General features: G+C 41.4%; 1 long non-coding RNA gene across 1 annotated transcript in view; it reads right to left on the bottom strand.

The window, feature by feature from the left end:
- Positions 1-3140: 3140 nt before the first annotated feature.
- The window catches only part of LOC107573364 (uncharacterized), an 8009-nt gene continuing 5337 nt past the window's right edge, over positions 3141-5812 (bottom strand). The window contains exons 2-3 of the long non-coding RNA XR_001607494.1: positions 3545-3676; positions 3141-3224 (exon numbers count right to left, since the gene is read on the bottom strand). This is a non-coding gene — a long non-coding RNA (uncharacterized lncRNA). The remainder of the gene's footprint in view (positions 3225-3544; positions 3677-5812) is intronic.

Here is a 5812-nt window from a genome sequence, read left to right as displayed (position 1 = left end):
TTTTGTCTATTCAAGCACGAAAGAGAACTCAATGCATTATTGGCGCGCTGTCTGAAGCAGCTTTCTGTATGTATCTAACAGAAAGGAGATTCACAGACAGCGCACCAGTACCACACTGAGTTCTCTTTTGTGTAACAATAAACATTCAAATTGACGAAATGTAGCAAACAATCGAAGCATCTGTCTGTTTCAAAGGCTCTCTACACAAATCAGTTAAAAAAGAGCTAGTGTATATTCCAAACCAAAAACATTTAGAGAAAAGAGATATGATCACGTGTCAAAATCCAGCTGTCAGTAACTGATTCTAAAAAGTGTACACAATAAAATGTGTCACCACCAAACCAGCAACCAGCGTCCCATGCTAGGAACTAGCAAACAAGCTATCTGCATCTAATGCTGGTCCCAGCATGCAAAACATACATTATGCTGGTGACCAGCAATGCTGGATTTTTTAACAGGGATAAGACCTAGAAGACATCGATAAAGAATGTAAAGAGTTCTTAAAATTATTAAGACATGACTATGTAACTAACAGCAATGATCCAAATATACTACATAAATACAAAGTTCTGTCATAAATCTGGGTTTGTCTCAATCAGCTCTCAATCAGCAACACTCAGCGATGTCAGGCTTCTTCCAAAGCGGGCCCTCCTGCACCTCAGTGCCCTTTACCTGCACCCTGAGGGCAGTGGGGCTAAATACTCATTAAGTGGATGTGTGGAGTCCTGTTCTATTGAAATTGCGATGCGTGTAATAGCTCTATTATTGAGTTCTATGAGATTGGGTGTTGGAAGACCTATAACTTTCGCAGCAATATTGGACACCTTTGTGAGTTTGGTCCGGTTTTTAACAGAGAGCATGTTTAAAAAAACAGAATGATGACTGAATGATGCTTTGATAAAGTAGCAATAATAATCGAGGAGCAACATTAAGTCCTTTAAGTTTATGAATGACTGACAGTCTTTGGTGACTTATTTTCTGAATGTCCTAATGTGCTGATCAAAGGTAAGTGTGTTGTCCAATGTTACTCTGAGATATTTGAAGCTGTCCACTGTTTCAACTGTTTGATTATGAATAAAAATAGGGTGCTGGAGTGAAGGGGGACTAACTATCAGCTCTTGTCTCACTGACATTGAGATTCAGGTAGTTATCCTCACACCACTGGGCAAAGTGCATAACAGTGATGTGATAGACAATAATGGAGTTATCTTTGAGCAGGGCAAAGAATGGCTGTGGCATCAGAATATTTTAAGTATTTTATGCTGGTTGATGGGCTGATGTTATCGTTTGTGTAAAGTGTATACAAGAAAGGACTTAACACACAGCCCTGCGGTGCTCCAGTGTTGATGGTGAGAGCAGAAGATGTAGTTGAGCCAATTCGTACTACTTGCTGCCTGTTGCTAAGGAAATTGTGTATAAGATGAATCAGCCGAGTGGGGATATTGAGGTGATGCAGCTTCTGAATCATCAGATGGCTTTGGATGGAATTAAATGCAGAGCTGAAGTCCACAAAAATATCCAAGCAAAGTTGCGAGGAGAATCCAGGTGCTGAAGGAGGAGATGCAGCAGACAGGCTACAGCATCCTCTATGCCCCTTTTAGCCTTATAGGCAAATTGGAGGGGGTCCAGTTGTAAATTAACAGCTGGCAAGATGGTTTTCAGCAACAGTTTCTCCAGGCATTTCACAATTATAGATGTGAGGGCAACAGGTCGGTAGTGGTTGAGCTCCATGGGCCGTGACTTCTTGGGGACAGGGATTATGATGGACATTTTCCAGATGGAAGGTATGGTGGCAGTAAAGTAAGCCTCACTGAAGAGTAAGTGAAAAGTAGTTCTTCAGCACCTGTGCCGAGATGCCATCTGGACAAAGTATTAAATACTTTGCTTGTTACATATACGTGCAGCATAATCTAGCTAATAAATATTAGCTAGATTATGTTCATTACCTGTCTAATGACGTATCCTTATGCTGAAATAAAATAATGGTTTGTGTTTTTTAAAAATATCTATCACGTGTCATTATGTGTAGTAAGTTGGCTCACGTGATTTATGTTTTGTGCTTCAGAACTTCTGTTAAGGGAGCATAGTGAGCATTGATGCTCCCTTGTTCTCACGGTGCATTGCGGGACTTTTTAGGAAGCGAACGTTTCAGTGCCCTTGAAGGATCCTGCGATTGAGACAGCCCTTAAAATGGCAGGCTCCCTGATCAGTGTCCTGAGTACTGTACTAGGGAGCTGATTGAGAAATACCTCACTGTTTTCCAGCGCTTTTCCTGGACGCACACCAATACTGCACATTTTCATACACATACACATACTTCCTAATCAAGCACACCCGATTCAACTCATCAGCTCATTAATAGAATAATTAATAAATCTCATTAATAAATGAGACTACAAGACCAAAAATATATGGGTTAGATAAGGGAGACATAAAAAAGTGCACTGTTGGTGTGCATTAGTCTTAAGCCATTCGGCACATATAGATAGCATACATTCTGTTCTTATGCTCTACGGAACAGCATCAGTACTTTTGTCTTGACAATGGGTGGGTGCATGTAGGGGGATTTTCGCATAATGTACACTAGGCTTTTGTCCAAACTTCATTGTCACCTGCTTTGTTGGGGGGTAATTCATGTATGCTATTGTACAGCAGCAGCATATCTACACAGCAACGTGTCATGTCCGTATTGGCAGTAGCAAGTCCCATACTTTCTCTGCAGCAGCAGCATAGCAGAATTACTCTGCCAAGACTAAACTTAACACTGGTCATATCCATTACCATTTGTCATGACATAAATAGAAATATGCACAGATTTTTTTCAAAGTTCTGTTCTATTTAATGGTTCTGTTGTGTTAAGTTTGTTTACATGTCTTTTTTCCCCTCTACTAGCCTTGCATACTTTTGATTAAAAGTTTATTCATCATTAAACATTATGTCTACAAAATCTCAAAATTTCATCCCTTGTGATGTTCTGCCCTGTTGTGAACAGACTTATATGTGCAACGTGAAAAAATGGCCAATTAAATTAATTATTAAAACAGTTTAAAAGTCACCTGATAGTGGTTCTATAGATGATGACAATTTTGGAGAGGTTGATGATTGTGGGGATGATGATGGTGCTGAGGTAACTGGCAATCTAGATGATGATAATGACAAAGTTGGTGAGTGTGCTGTGCTCCATGTTGGTAGTGGTGAGGATGGAGATGAAGGCTGTGAATGTGCTAATGATTATAAAGATGAGGAAGATGATGTAGAATTAGATTCTGTGACTTTAAAGTATTGTGATTTTAAAATTTGACTTTTTAAATGCATCAGTATATCTTAGATGAATGAGCCGCTGTCCTGCAGAGTTTGGCTCCAAACCTAATCAAATGCACGTGAACAAGCTAATCAATGTCTTCAGGATTACTAAGGCTATAGAAAGATGACGCATTTTTTTTCAGGGCTGGAGCTAAATTCTGCAGGACAGCGGCTCTCCAGGACCGAACTTGCCTACCCCCGTCTTAGATGAATGATTTGTGTTAAGAGTATTTAGTCTTACATCCAAAGCATGTCTGATTGTAGTCAGGACAGCAGTCACCGATGGTGAGGCAAACCTCATCACAAAAACACCCACGGTAGCATCCATTATCATGTCCAGGACAGCAGAGCACTGTGGGTACTGAACACTGACCTGAAAGACCCAAGATATTGACAAAGAACGATGAGTTGAGTGCAGCTCTTAAAATGATCAAGACGTGGCGATATAAATAATAGCAATACTTGGTGATGCAGATATACTGCATATGAATAAAAATATGCTTTGGCAAAAGTTTTGTTCTGTTAAAGGTACACTACGTAACTTTTGGCCCTCTAAGGGTTAAAAAACACAACTGTAAGTTTGATTTCCCCCGCTTAACTGAGACCAGTTCTATTATTGAACTGAACTTTCAGTTTTTGACCTCTCTTTGTTCTGTGTCCTCAAATGTAATCATCCTGGGTGATTTTAATATTCATATTGATAATGTCGGTGTTATGGTTGTGGACTTTTTAGTTGTGTTTTTCCCAGTTCCTGTGGCCTTTAGCACGAAGCGAGATGAACAAACTCAGAGTTGCAAAGTAAGTTTTGAGTTGACAAAACCCGATAAAGCCATACTGGTTTTGTTCAGGATCAGCAGGCTCACAAGGCTCGATATAAACGTTCTCTGACAACTCAGATTTATAACCAGATTTTGTGATTAACTCTGGAGCGCATGCACCTGAAAGCGTGACACGGGCAGCAAACAGCCAATCACACAGAGCATGGAGAGCATCAGCAAAGCGTCAGCTGGATTCACTTCTCACGAGAGTCAGCGCAATACACTTTTCTGCTGAAGATTAAGAGGTCTTTATTAAAAATTTAATAAATTTAAATGCATTACAAGGCAGGAATAAACACTTCTGCTGCAGAAAAAGTTTGAGAACGCAGCAGAAAAAAATATACAAAGGAATCAACAATGTATTATTTATATATAGTTTCACACAGAGCTTAAAAAGAAAACATAAGTTTAGTAATTTTAAAAGTTGGATATATTAAAGCTCATCTATATATATATATATTGAAATTAATTGTCATCATATAATGATTAAATGAATATATTTTATGAATTATAAACAATTACAATTAATATAATATAAATATAATAAGTAGCTGCAAAAGTCGGGAAATTTTGTCTCTAAAATTCTTTGACTGTAAACTGCTTTAATCTGGAGCGAGAGATACAGGGAAGTGGCTTCATTGTATCAGATATATGTCACTTCGCTCACAGCTGATTATCTTTATCTTTATCCAGAATAAAACGGAGTAGGGTAGCCGTGTAGCGTAAGTTACCATAGCAACGAAACCCGCTCAGAACCAACCCATCTTCTTGAGCCCGAAAACTCAGAGTTTGCTCAAACTAAACAAGAATTTACTTGGGTGAAAACCCAAACCGGCTTCGTGCTACAGACCACTGGTCTCCTGCCTTGTTTTGATCCTTTGACCTAGTTTTCCTTCGTTGTCCTGATTATGTCATTCTGTTCACCTGTGTTCATTCAATCATGTCTTCAATCCCTCGTTTGCTTTAGTATTTATACTCCCTGTTGTGTTCTGTCCTTTAACATCTTCAGCCCTACTCCTGTACCAGAGACCAGCCAGCCGTCATCCCACTGCATGGAGCAATTGCCTGTTCCCACTGCAAACGGAGAGCCTGAGCCAGCGCAAGAACCCACGAGCCAATCGCCCCGGAGCCGGAGCCTCATGAGACGTCTGACCAGGTGTGTGAGTCGGCACCACCGCAAGTGCCTAAAGGAGTGCTCGTGGAGTTCGAGGGCTTGGAGAGGAGTCCCGCCCACACTCCCGCCGCTGAGGGTGAGCTGCAACTGGTTATTGGACATTACTGTGAGGAACTAATGGACATGTTTAAAGAGGATTTAATGGACTGGATTGGGGAGGTAATTCCCTACGTTTCTGTGTCTCCTGAGTCTCCGCTGGTTCCGTTCAGCTCTCCTGAGTCTCTGCTGGTTCCGCCCAGCGCTCCCGCAACTCCTGAGCTCCCTATAACTCTTAAGATCCCTTCCAGCCTCCCTCTCCTGCCTCTTATGCCAGCCTGTTCCTCAGCTCAGTCTCCGGTGGTGCCTGTTAGTCCCTCAGCTCACCCTCAATCAGCGCCATTCGGCTTTCCAGTCTCTAGCTCGGCTTGGCGTGAGGATCCCCTGTCTCCACCTCCCGCCTCCGAGTCCCGTACTTCACCCCGGTCCTCCGAATCATCGGCTCCGTCTTGGCTCCTAGCTCCCTCGTCTCCACCGTGGC

The sequence above is a fragment of the Sinocyclocheilus grahami genome, unplaced genomic scaffold, assembly GCF_001515645.1.
Source record: "Sinocyclocheilus grahami isolate Dianchi unplaced genomic scaffold, SAMN03320097.WGS_v1.1 scaffold1923.1, whole genome shotgun sequence".
Classification (NCBI taxonomy): Eukaryota; Metazoa; Chordata; class Actinopteri; order Cypriniformes; family Cyprinidae; genus Sinocyclocheilus; species Sinocyclocheilus grahami.
This window is presented reverse-complemented; position numbering and strand designations above follow the sequence as displayed.